At 43.4% G+C, this 13,090-nt stretch overlaps 1 long non-coding RNA gene across 1 annotated transcript; it reads left to right on the top strand.

The window, feature by feature from the left end:
- Positions 1-541: 541 nt before the first annotated feature.
- LOC128086344 (uncharacterized) lies at positions 542-11,447 on the top strand. Its single transcript, XR_008209337.1, has 3 exons — positions 542-4,524; positions 5,259-5,389; positions 6,993-11,447. It is a non-coding gene; the product is annotated as an uncharacterized LOC128086344 (long non-coding RNA).
- Positions 11,448-13,090: the final 1,643 nt, after the last annotated feature.

Genomic DNA, 13,090 nt, shown 5'->3' on the forward strand with positions numbered 1-13,090 from the left:
ATTTCAGAGAGGCTTTGGGATTGTGGGGGGTATGGTGGTGTTGGGAGCCCTGTGCTACCCCAGCGGTGTCCTGGGCATGATCCCCACTGATCCCGTATTTGTATTTTCTTACATGTGGGAGACAGGAGGGGATGTGGAAAGGAAGGCAGGAGGTACTACAAGTAGGGAGAGTTTAATGTGAATTTGCTCTGTGTCTATAGCTCTTTAAAAACAAAACAAAACAAAAACCACAAAACCAACAAAACTTGGTTTGTAATAACTAATCACTGATTTTTCAAGTCTCTGACTTAAACACTCAGAATGTACCCCTTGCATTCCCCCTTATAAGCCCCCCCCCAAAAAAAAAAAAAATAAAAAGGAAAAAGCATTTTTTATCTCTAGTATAATTGTGTAAGCAAAGAGAAAGGAAAAAAAAAAAAAAAAAGAGAGAAATTACGAGTTGTGTGTATATATTTATGTAAAATTCCCATAGCAGTATGTGGAAAAACAGCTTTGAACAGCACGATCCCTGCCCCCTCATCTGTTTTGTTCTGGTCTCTCACGTGCCCCCTAGCTTCTCTTAATTTAAATATATAGCAATCCATACGTGGGCAAGATGGAAGGCCAAACTCCCTGCTATTTCCACAAGAAAGATTTTGCATTTTCCAGTAGAAATGAGCCAGACAGACATCAACATAAACCCCAGCCCAGCAGCTCAGCACATCCTGCTGGCTGCGTTTCCCTTCCACAAGCTTAAAAAGCTTTGAAAGTGGGAAACAACCCCCACTGGGTTTCTAGGCGAAGCTCATCAGCCCTAAAGGCTTCTCCTGCCTTGCTTGTGAAGTGCTCAAAAGCTCACACAGACCATGCACACCTGGAAATGCAAAGACCAACGTAACCTAAATAATGAATCTCCTTAGCCCCACATCTGCGTGCTGCCAGAGCTCTGCAGGGACCCAGCCCTATGATGGAACAGGCCCTTAGCACCTTCCCTAGAGGTGGTCAGTGGATGAAAAAGGTGAATAAGGTTGAACAAGATTTGTTTTTTTACTCAGCCTTCTCTTACCAGGCATATCGGTCATTCAGTAATTTATGCAGTGTGTCCCATGGTCATTATTCTTCTCCCTGCCGTTCTCTGTTGACAACAGGGATCAGAGGAGAGAGCTTTAGACCCAGCATCACACGCACTGTTACAGGTCATCACTGCAAGCTTTCCCTCAGGAGTTCAAGTGGCATCCTTTTAACTTCAAAACTACAGTCAATGGCCAAAGTTTACCCAACAAAACTTGCGAGCTCTGGGCACCCAAAGCTGTTCTCCAAGCAGTTACTCTGGGTGGAGTATCTCCCCCTGGGGGAGAATCAGGAGTTACAGTGTGTCAGTTTTGAAGCTTGTAATTGTAGCTGGGGGAGAATCCAAGTTTGTGGCTATTCAGGTGTCACATGGCCTTTGCTACCAACCCACTGATCTTTTGGGTAAGTTTGCCAGATCCATGAGCACGCACATGCTGTTGCAAGGTAATTGCAAAGCTTGAGGCAGCAAGAAATTCCAATAATTCATGGTTCAGCTCCCAGTTGCCTCCATCAGACAGAAACAGCTATCTCATAGGCATAATTTATTTGCAAGCTTTTCTAGCATCAAATGTATTTCTAGTTAAGGCAAGCCTTAATGCAAGTTAGTCCAGATTTAAGCTTACAACAGAATCCCCATAGCTCATTCCTCTGAGGCAGGGCTGTGTCGCTTTGACCACAAAGTTAGGCAGTCTCAGCAGGACTGTGTTCACTTCCTTTTGTTTTTGCAAGAAATTAACGAAATTTCTTTGCAGATAGAGGTTTGAGAATAAGTCTTACGGGGAGCGGCTGAGTGGGACTGTTCAGTCTGGAGAATAAGAGGCCCAAGGGAGATTTTATTGCTTTCTACAACTCCCTAAAAGGAGGTTGTAGTGAGGTCTTCTTCCAGGTAACTAGTGACAGGACAAAAGGTCATGGCTTTAAGTTGTGTCAGGGGAGGTTCGAGTTGGATATCAGGAAAAAAATTCTTAGAAAGTAGCAAGGAATTGGAACAGACTGCACAGGGCAGGGAAGTGGTAGAGTCACCGTCCCTGGAGGTGTTCAAGAGAAGGGCAGATGTCAAACTGAGTGCAGTGATTTGGTGGTGTGGTAGTGATAGGTTGATGGTTGGACTAGATGATCTTAGTGGTCTTTCCAACCTTAATGATTCTATGATAATGGAAGCGTAGTCACTCATTAGATTCTACCTAATGGCTTTCTTTGAAAAGGCTGACAAGATGAGTTTATTTTGAGGGTGACGAACACTGACATCTTGCTCATATAGCTGTCAAATTCAGAGCTACAATTTCCACCTTAGCTATATAGATAATACGTACAGCTCCAGTGGAAATATGGTAATGCTATAAGAAAAAGAGCTGTATCTGGACTAAAAGCCTGTGTTTTCTTCAACCTCTTTATTTTATCTTCGTCTGGCATCATTCAGATCAGTTGGACCAAAATATTTTAACAGCATGTTTTGTGGCAATAGCATACAATCACCTTGATATATACTTTTCACTCAAGAGGCTGAGGAAACATTAACCCTTCTGCAACTTGGGGTTGTGTCTTTTACTACCAAAGCTGGCACTGACTTTGCTGTATGCATTAATGACCCAATCCTTTTGTCTAGAAGTCTAACAAAGTTTGAGGTTACTTTGCTGTGTTTTACTAAATACTTTCTGATTAAGCTGACCCTTGCATACTTGCACTGAAAGTTTTAGCTGGACTAAAAATGCTTCTGCGTATCAGAGCTGCCTGCAGCAGCATGGAATTCACAGAATTATTGGTTAGCAAAGCTCACATTCGCTGATTTAATCTGGATCCAGGGCTTATTTGCTCTTTCTGTAATCAAGTGAGAAAGTGTCAGATGTTCTCACAAGATCTCAGTTTTTCTCAACTCTCAAATCCAATAAGAGCTTGATGGTTTCAAGCCATGAAGTTTGGAAAGACGTGTCTAAAGTAAAAAAAGTGAACCAAACGAGTTGAAATGGTTGGAAAGCTTGTTGAAACGTGTGGTTCTGAGGTATCAAACCTATTTTTCTTCCCACTCATTTTACAAGCTTCTAGCCAAGACTATAGGCCAGAAGCCTCTAAAGGAGGCCATAATAGAGACAAGCAGACTTTATTAGCACTGTGGATTGAAGCTGTCACCTGAGGCACTTCCTAGCAAAGATTCTCAAGCCAAGAGCTCTGCTCCAGATGAAGTGCTTCTGACTTTTTGTTAATTAACAAATTAGCTGGGAGCAGATCTATTCCCAGGACTGTGTAGTATTTCCAGCTCCCACATGCTTGCATGGAAACCTCAGCTTCATCTTCATCAGCTCAGGTCTGATGGGGCTGCCTGTCCAAGGAGCTGATTCCTCAGGAATCAGCGAGTTCAAGACCAGTGCAAGAAATTTCTGTGAGAAGGTCTGTAGGAGGTGAAAGACTTCCACATTTGTTAAGTAGCTTTGCAGTGAGCAGTGTGTTTCCCAATTAAACCCATTTTGCAGTCTCCACAGGCTTTCAGACAAGGAAAAAACCTTTCCCTCCCAGCTTATTCTCCCTGACCAAATCTGATGCTGGCACATCATTCCACAGTGCCTCCTCTCATCTTTCTTCATGTGTTCTTGTGAGCTTAAAGCTTGTAAGTCATAAGACTTTTCTCAGTTAACTAGTTTGGTCATTGAATCTGACCACCTGGATCTGATGGGGACCTAATCTTCTATTGGGCCTTATCTTCCTTCATCATCACTTCTTGGCCTAAACTGCACAGATCTGTCCCTGCATACTCACTCGTAGGAGGTAGCTCCATGGAGTGAAAGATTTTCATGGTGACAGGGAGCTTTTCCTACTGTTAGAAACAGCCTTGTCCATCCTTCCTCCTTCCTCCTACCAGCACTGATGTGGGAATGAAGTTTCTGGCACTGCTGCTGAACTGTAGATTGACTTCAGGTAAATCGTCTCACATTATTTCTTATCTTTCGTCTAATCTGCTGGGATTTTCAGAGTCTTTTGGGGCAAGGATTGTGATATGTCTGGGCATATTGAGCTTCATTATCACCGTGTAGTTCAAAGCCAGGTCAGATTCAGCACTTTTTCCAAACTGTGGGATGGTAAGATCCAGACTCTTGCAATTAAATCAAATCAAGAATTTAAGCATGCCTACAGACATGATATTCTCAGGGGAGCCTTCTTAACCTCCAGTACTACATACAGGAGTCTTGGGTTGTTCTTTTTCGTTCTTTGATTGTGTGTGCCTCCACCATGCACTAAGAAAAATTGAAATGAAGCCATTGTTTTTATGTATTCACTCCATCCTCTCTTCCCTTTTCTTGTTGGCAGCTCCATCCATCAGCCTCCCACAATGGTGAAACTGTTGTTGAGACCTCCAGTGAATTTGCTCTGTCAAAGAGCAGAAGCCATGAAAACAGGAGGAAAAAATAACAGTTTAACATTGACCACAGCAGGGATGGAAGTACTGTGCATGAAGCATTTTTTGAGGCAGCTTGCTGAAGGGTAGGTGCTGAGGTGTGACTTTGAGGCTTGTTGAGTGAGAGCAGGCCTTCAAAACCACTGCACGCCATCAGTCATGCTGCCACCACCACTCTGCATGGTGGTCCACACCAGAAGCAGGGGGTCTCCTGTTTTGTGCTGCTGGATATAATTAGTGTCATTAGGTTTCCCTTTAGAAAGAGGAGCTTATAAAACAAATTACTTTTGGGAAATGAGGTCAAGCAAAGGATGATTCATATCCGGCTCATCAGAGTACCCTAATCTCTGAACTTGCTTCCTAAAGACAGCTGCTATATAATAAGACTTGCACATGATTTATTTGTGTGTGTGTGAATGGGGAGGTTTATTTTCAGTTAGGAAAGATGATGATTAGATTGTTAATGCATGGTTCTTTCTGCATCACTGACTGTAGATAGTGCTATGTTACCCATCCATGCAGGTGGTAGTACTTCTCCAGTGTTGGTATTTCCAGCTTTTCTGTTTAAAGGTATTTGCATTTGAATTTTGGGGATCACTTTTCCTCAGAGGTGTGAAAGTTGCCTCTGGAAACGTGTGCATCTGGAGGTCTGCTACATCTCTCTGTTTGCATCAGAGTTCTCTCATTTCCTTCCAGAAAATTGTTGGCTGTCACCTCTACCTTCTCTGCTGTCTGGTTTCTGTCTTGCATGGCTGACTTGTATAACGTTTTTATTTCTCCTCTCCACTAAGCTCTGCTTCTCTCTCATAAAAACATGCAGTTTTTACTTTCTTGGAAAGAAGGAGCGGGCTGCTTTCAGGCAGGGAACATGCCTTGGTGCTTCATGTGATCTTTCTGCATCGACCCAAAAATGAGCAGAAGGCCGGCACTGCATCCACATTTCAGGAAGAGGTAGGTGGGATAAAGACTACAGCAGAAAGCAAATGAGTATTAAGATTGGTTGGGCGGTTTCTCTGCCTGTCTCCTTGCTGAGCCTATCCTGAGCAGAGTGTTGAGGCAAAGGCGCTGCTAAGTGACCTACTGGCACACTATTTCAAGGCCCATCACTTGGACTTGCACAAGTGTCCGGTGGCTACTGACAGACAAGTTTTGCAGCCACAGCAATTGTAGGAGTTATATTTGGCAGCTCGCTGCTTGGAGTAGCGTATACCCCAGTGCTTTCCACATGGTCTATTTGTTGTGTTCAGCATATCTTTTGCTGCAGGTTATACAGCTGTCAGTGTACCTGTGCTGTTGTATGTGTGAAAAACAAAAACAAAATCACCCACCTGGTCCTCTTCTTCACTGCTGCCTGTTTTTTTCTCTCAGTCACAAGCACTGTTTATTCCATGACGGCCATGTGAAATTTAGGTATAGTTTATCACTGGGGAACCATGGCTGTTGAATGCTGCAACTGTGCCCTGCACTGTGCTGCAGTAAGGTTGGATATTAAGAAAAACCTCTCTGATAGGGTGGTCAGGCATTGGCACAGGTTGCCCTGGGTGGTGGTGTAGTCGGTTTCCCTGGAGATGTTAAAGAACAGTGTAGATGTGGCACTGAGGGACATGGTTTAGTGAGCAATACTGACGGTAGGTGGATGCTTGTACCAGATGATCTTGGAGGTCTTTTCCAATCTTAACTATTTTACATGCAATTCCATTAAGCTCCTAATGATCAGGGTTTCTTTTCCCTGCTCCCTGTTCTCCCTCTGTGCCACAAAATGAGCCTGACTGCACACTTGCTACCATCTCAGAACTATCTTTGTTTGCTTCCACTGTCTGCCATGAAGTGGCAAGAATCCCCATGGATTGTTTTCCTCGGTTCAGCAGCATTTGGGGCCATGCTGTCTACATGAAAATATATTTTTAAATTGAGATCTAGTAGGCAAAGATGACTCATGAGAATTTTCAGTTTGGTCTGAGTTTATTGGAGTCAAAGGTCCTGTAATGCATCAGAGATGTTATGGAGTCTCCGTCCTTGGAAATATTCAGAAGACATTTTGATGCAATCATGAACAACTGACTGTAGGTAACCCTGCTCAGGGAGGATCCAACCACTATTATTCTGTAATTCTGTGATCTGATAGACCATGCAGCTTGATCTCCTCTTTGTAAAATGAAGTACCCTGCACATACGTTTTGTGCGCCTCTTTCCACACACATCTCCAAGGCATGGGACTACAACATATTTCGAATCCCATACAGAATCCTCTAGTCACACAAGAAATCACAATTTTTGCATCATTATGATCTTGTGTGCATCATAATTACTTTCATAACAACAACAACAAAATAAAACCACCAACAATTATGCTGTAGAATACAGTCTTGCAAAGTAATATGGTTGTCAGTTCCCAGTGAACTACTACTGACTGAGCTTGACTCCAGCTTAACTTCTTTGCTCTCTTCATGACCTTTGGGGTAACAGTCAGACACAGGTTGCTGTTTGTTACAGAACTGAATGATGTCTCACAATCATGCTCTTTTTGGTCGTCTGTCTGATTTGTGCACTGCAGGCATCAGACCTGGCCCATTGACTTGTGTTGGGATGAACTCTGCATTTTCAGCTGTTCTGAGAAGCATGTAACTTGGAAGCAACTTTTGGGGAGAGGGCTGCAATTAGTGCTGTGTGGAGCTGAAGAGACTTCTTGAAACACGTGGGTTTATTTGACATGTGAAGCAAAACATGAGAGGAAAACAGCAAGCAGCTGATAAGCATCTGTAATTTAAACATCAGACTTGTTTGATGGACTGTGCTCCCCAATGACAGGAGCAGAACAACCCCAATCTACGTGCTTTAATTAATGCAGATAATTAATACCTCCGATCTGGAGGCACAGCCTGCTCTCAGTAGGCATCCCCCAGTAGGACTTTTTCTTGGAAGTGCTTTCCCCAAGCCTGCTGTGTTCATCTGAGCCCTGTGACCATATGTTGCATTGGCTTTTGTCAGGAGACCCAGCTGTGCAGCCTTTCATTTGTCACAGACTGCCTTTAGCTTCTTCAGCTTCGGCATCTAAGCAGCCTGAGAGCTTGCTGCTGCAGGAACAACTCAGTAAACAGAACTATTTATCCCCAGTGGTGTTGTAGCGCTGGCACTGCTGCCTAGAGAGGAGGATGGTACCCCATCCCTAGAGGCTCCAAAAGCCACGGATGGGGCCCTGGGCAACCTGAGCTGGTGGTGGGCACCTAGCCTGAGGCAAGGGTTGGGGCTGGATGGGCTTTAAGGTCCTCTCCAACCTAAGCCATTCTACGTCTTTCCCTCTGTCACAGGTGAAAGCTCACTCCATTGGTGGAAAATGAACATCAGGAGTAAGATGCTTCATTTCAGCTTGTTACCATTGCATTAATTGAAATGCTCCGCTGATTTTTTTTTTTAATCTTTCTTCCAGAACACCTTCAGAGCTTCATCTGCCTTCAAAATGGCCATTGAGAACAATTTTCATATGTCGGCTTTGGATAAATTATAAGCCCCACTTAAACCCATTCAGTAATCATCTGAATAATGGTGCAGTGATTACACATTTCTCTTTATTCTCCAGTGTCAGTGTTGAGCATTGTTAATCTTTTTAACAGCCTGAAATTACAGATAGCCACCAGAAAATTTTATTTAGACCATCTTGGGGCATATTTTGATTATTGGGGAAAAAAAAAAAGAAAAAGAAAGAACTGTATTGGAGCTGCCAAACTCTTCAGAAGATCTGTTCCCATGAGATTTCCCAACTTTTTGGTCCAGGTTCAGTTCTCAGTTCTTTTCCATATTTTCACTTAGGTAACAAGCACTGGAAAACAGTCCACTGGGAAATCGTGTGAGAGTGGGTTCATGTGACAGATCTTTCTGCAACTTGTCATGCCACGAATAGCAGAGCAACAGCCTTTCAGCACTCAACCATGTCACTGCCTGCATCACTTTGATGGAACTGGGGTGAGTGCCTGCTTGTGGAAACAAGGAAAATGTTAACCAGCTTTTGTTTTCTCAGGAAAAAGGTTGGTTCGTGCTTCATTGAGAGTTTGCATAGCGTCTTAATTTAATTGTCCTTCTGTTACTGCAGTTCCTGCTCTTGTTGCTCTGTGCTGACATGTCGGGTTTGCATTCATCACTGCTTAGAAGACCATGTTGTAAACATTCTCCCTTTACATTAAGCACTGGGCAAAGGTATATGAAAATTCAGCAGCTTCAAAACTGTGACATTTGCAGTCTAAAGATGTGAATGAGAGGAGGGGAGGCAGAAAAGAAAGGATCGTCCTGCTCACAAGTTATGTAGTGGTGTTGCTCAAAATAGCACCCCTTGACTCATGAATCAATGGTTATCTTCAGAGTTAAATGCCTTTGAGTCACGTGCTGTTCCTACAGCAGGTTGTTCCAAATACAAGACCAGGCAAGCTTCTTGTTTATGGTATTTTCCTGGTGTGGAATCTGTCACCCTGTAGTCACTGGGGATGACTGAGTGTAAGGTGATAAAACTGCCCTCTGCGTGCAACTCAGATGCAGTGCACACAACCTATGGGCTCAGGCTGGGACTCCCCATAGTTTCTTCCCAGCAGAAAATACTTGTGGTGTCATTTGGAAAAGTACATTTCTTCTCCTTTACCCAGCTGTATCAAAGACTACAGACATAGGCAATGAAAATCTCAGGACACCTGCACCATGCCTTAGCTCAGCTCTTCCATCTTCCTGTTGCTGCCTGTCCATGTTTAAACTATGCCCACTGACCAGGTTTGAATCTGGATTGGATGCTTGCTGCATCACATAGTTTGTGCTGGATGCAGCCATTCTGTCCCGAGAGGCAAAGTGCAAATCTGGACACTTGCCTGTGTCTCAGTTTCTTTGGCTGGCAATTCCCTTGGCTCCTGGCTGACAGAAGTCAGTTTGTGAGCCAACAAGTTGTCAAGTTTGAGAAGAGGAGATTCAATATGGGCTTGAAACCCAAGAGGGTATGACAGTATAGCTATGGGATGTCTCACCACTTCCCTCTGCCTTCCAGAGCATAGAAATCATGGTTATGCCTGAGCAGAACAGATCTGATCCTGCAACTAACTTCACATCACCGTGAAATTTCCTCTCATCATACACAGCTGCTCACAGCTGTCCCAGTGTGGTTATATACAGCTTCATTTTTATTGCTTTGGGGAAAACTTGGGCTTTCAGACCCTAACAAGCTATTTGCTTCCCCTTCTCTGTCTCTTCCCACAGCTGACCTCCATGTCCAGCCGTGCAGGCATTTTCTGGTTGCAGTGCCCCTAAGCAATGCCAGCAGGTGCTGTTTCAGCCTCTCCTGCTGCTCTGTAATTAACAGCCCCAAATATGGAGCAGTGGCTGGCCCTGTGACATTTTTTGCTAAGGCTTTTATTAATTTGACACTAGTTTTCATAGCAACTCACCAGGGAGCTGTAACAAACATTCAGCTGTACCTGGCATCAGCTGGTGGGTTTACCTGCTCCAAAGGCTGTACTAAGTGCCCGAGGCGAGCTGAGGTCTGAATCCTGGGAAACAGTGCAACAGCTGGATGAAAAAGCTGGAGGATTGAAGTGGAAATGTCACAAATGAAAAGGATTTGTGTCATCTTGGGCTCTGTTGTCATGGTCTATCAAAACTCCTACAAGCACTGGGAAGACTTGTCGCATCTTTGTGCTCAGTTGTACTGAGTTATAGAATTGTTTGAAACGGAAGGGACTTTTAAAAATCATCTAGTCCAAATGCCCTGGAATGAACATGGGCATCAACAACTGGACCAGATTTTTTTCCTCTTCTGAAGTAAGCTTTTCTATTGTCTCAGTGAAAAACTGTTCTGAGTGCCCTTGTGATCCCTTCATCCTGCTGTGCCCATTTCTGGCGTGAACAGACCCTCACATGGAAATGTGTGAACTCCTCAAGTTGTTTTTGCTTGGTCAGACACTATGATAATGGCTATAGCATACAAGTTTAGTATTACTTTTTATGTGTAGGCTTAGACTCTTGGTTTCATATGATATTATGCCTTGTCTTGCAATTTGGTGGCAGTGCTCATCTCATGTAAAATCTGTCTTGATGAGGAAAATCCTTCTTTTAAAAAAATTGAAATACTTTATTGGAATACTTTTGCATTTACAGGTTGTATTTTTACCCCAAACTGCAGCCAGGATCTACTCCAATTAAAGTACTCAATCCTCCCCAGATTGAATTCTCGCCCCTAGATAATTTGCAGCCTCTTCCATGTTTTCTCGCTTTGTCGTCCCATTTGCAAGCACTTCCCTCATCTGTTTCCATTTCTGTGTGGAACACAAAGGCCTATCTATTGTTTCCTTGTTTAATTGTTAGCCACCTTTGTCTGACGTAACTGGAAACTATCACAGACGTCACTTTGTTTCCTGCCAGAAATCGGGCTGCCTCCTACCTGTCTTTGCTGCCTTGCCTGCAGATACCAAAAGAAATGCCATTTAAATCCTTTATAGCTGCTGGTTTTCTGGAAATTATTAGTCCAGAGGGGACATTTAGGAACCCCAGAGTTCCTTTCCAGACAGTTCCTGACAGGTCTCCTTGGACAGTCAATGGCACGTGTTGCTATGCTGTTATTCAACATGAAGGCATCCTTCAGTGCTACCTGGAGGTTCAGAGTTGTACAGTATGAGGCTCTGTCCGCCAGTCGATATTGTATAGCAGTCACCAATTTATTCCACACCTTCCTTGGATGGCTCATTTCTCCCACCCACCTTCTCAAGTTGGCTTTATGATACTGATTGCAGTATCCATGTTTTCAGCTTTTCTTGGTTAGTACGTTGGTTCTTTGCCTGGAGATTTCTCTCCCAAGCGAAAATAAATTCCTTTAGCCTCAGGACTTTGCTCAGTGGTGTTCATCCTCTGGTTCTTGAATATAACCCTAATGGTTTATGAAAAAAAGAAAAAAAAAAACAGTGATAGAATGAGAGGTAATGGCCTTAAGATGCACCAGGGAAGGTTCAGATTCGATATTAGGAAAAATTTCTTTTCAGAAAGAGGGGTGGAATTACTGTGCCTGGGAGTGTTCAAGAACTGTGGAGAAGTGGTGCTGTGTGACGTGGTCAAAAAGGTCACAGGGATGAGCTGATGGTTGGACTAAATGGCCGTAGCGGTCTTTCCAACCTTAATGATTCTTTGATTGATTCTACTGCTTTCAATGGACATTTAGGTAACATACCATGCCAGTGGTCATCATGTGTTTGAAAAGCACTGAAACTCTTAATACTGCCTTTAGAGATTTAATATCCTGTATCTTTATTATTCCTTACTATATTAAAGTTAATTAGCTTTCAAGAGAATTTAATCAGTCCTATGTAAGGTCTCACTAAAGCTACCATGAAACAGCATGCAGTTGAGAACGAAGTTTCTTTCTTTCTCATTCCCTGTTTCCTATGGGAACAACACATTCGATGATGTGTGCCTGACAGCAGCAAGTGTGGCTGTAGTTTGCAGTTGTCTCCAGCTTATGCACCAACACCTACTGCTAATTCTAGTGAGCAGGTGAACAGCTTATGCTCCTATTCATCCTCCTCTTCTGCAGACTAAACAATCCCAGTTCCCTCAGCTGCCCCACATAAGACTTGTGCTGCAAGACCCAACACCAGCTATGTTTCTGGTTGCTTCCATATGCAGCGAGGTGTAATTTGAGAGGCTGCATCTTGCACTCATTTGCAAAGTGAAAGTAATTTTTAGGTGCAGGTAAGTCTGTGATATAGGAAAGGGCAAAGAACATCCAGACACTATGAAGCTGCAGTGTGCTAAGCATGCACCAATGCTGCTTCACAGCTGCAGGCAGAGAGGGGTAGTCAGCCGTGCAAACAACAGCTGCATTGCCAAGGAACAAAATTACAGAGCCAGATGTTCTTCTTGGAAGTACATTGCACTGAACTTGGCAGATGAAGGCTGTAGCTGCCAAATACATCTCTTATTTGGTCATAGGTAATGATCCCTCTATCAGGGAATGCAGAGATTAAAAAAAGAAGAAAAAAAAAAAGAAAAGACCACACAGAAAATCCTCGTCAAAACATTACACTTGAAACATTAACTTTCCCTTGATCAAAATGATCCAGGAGCTCCATGGCAACCTTCTCATCTCATTTGAAGGATGATGCTGTTTACTACTAGGCATGAAGTGAGAAATTTGCAGTGACAGATGCCAAGCACTTTCAAGGTATTTGTTACTGAAAGGTGACAAAGAGGCTGAGATGGTTTTTATAGCCACCACAGTTGTTTGTGGGTGCTGCTGTAATTCTCAGCTAAGGCTGCAAGTGAAAAGGAGAACTTCTGGTTCTGTCTCTATAGTAAACACCAGGAGTTGGGGTTTTTGAGGATACGTCTATGCTGAAGTCACGTCTGTGTGGTAGAGCCAGACCTGACCTAGCTGAAGAACAGCAGCTCTGAGTGATAGACTTGCTGTGGCTTTATGTAACATCCAGCAGATTACTGCTCATGTATCTGCCTTCACTGGAAAATTTAAAGCCTGATGTTGCCCATATAGCTTTCTAGAACTAATGTTGCTGGGGCTTGTGGTAAACTGTAACGGTAACATGGAGAAATAAAGGTCCAAATTCTTGCCAGCTAGTGGGATATGATTCATACAGAATCATAGAATTGTTAGACTAGGAAGGGACTCTTAAAGGC

Source organism: Tympanuchus pallidicinctus, unplaced genomic scaffold, assembly GCF_026119805.1.
Source record: "Tympanuchus pallidicinctus isolate F22 unplaced genomic scaffold, pur_lepc_1.0 scaffold3, whole genome shotgun sequence".
NCBI lineage: Eukaryota > Metazoa > Chordata > Aves > Galliformes > Phasianidae > Tympanuchus > Tympanuchus pallidicinctus.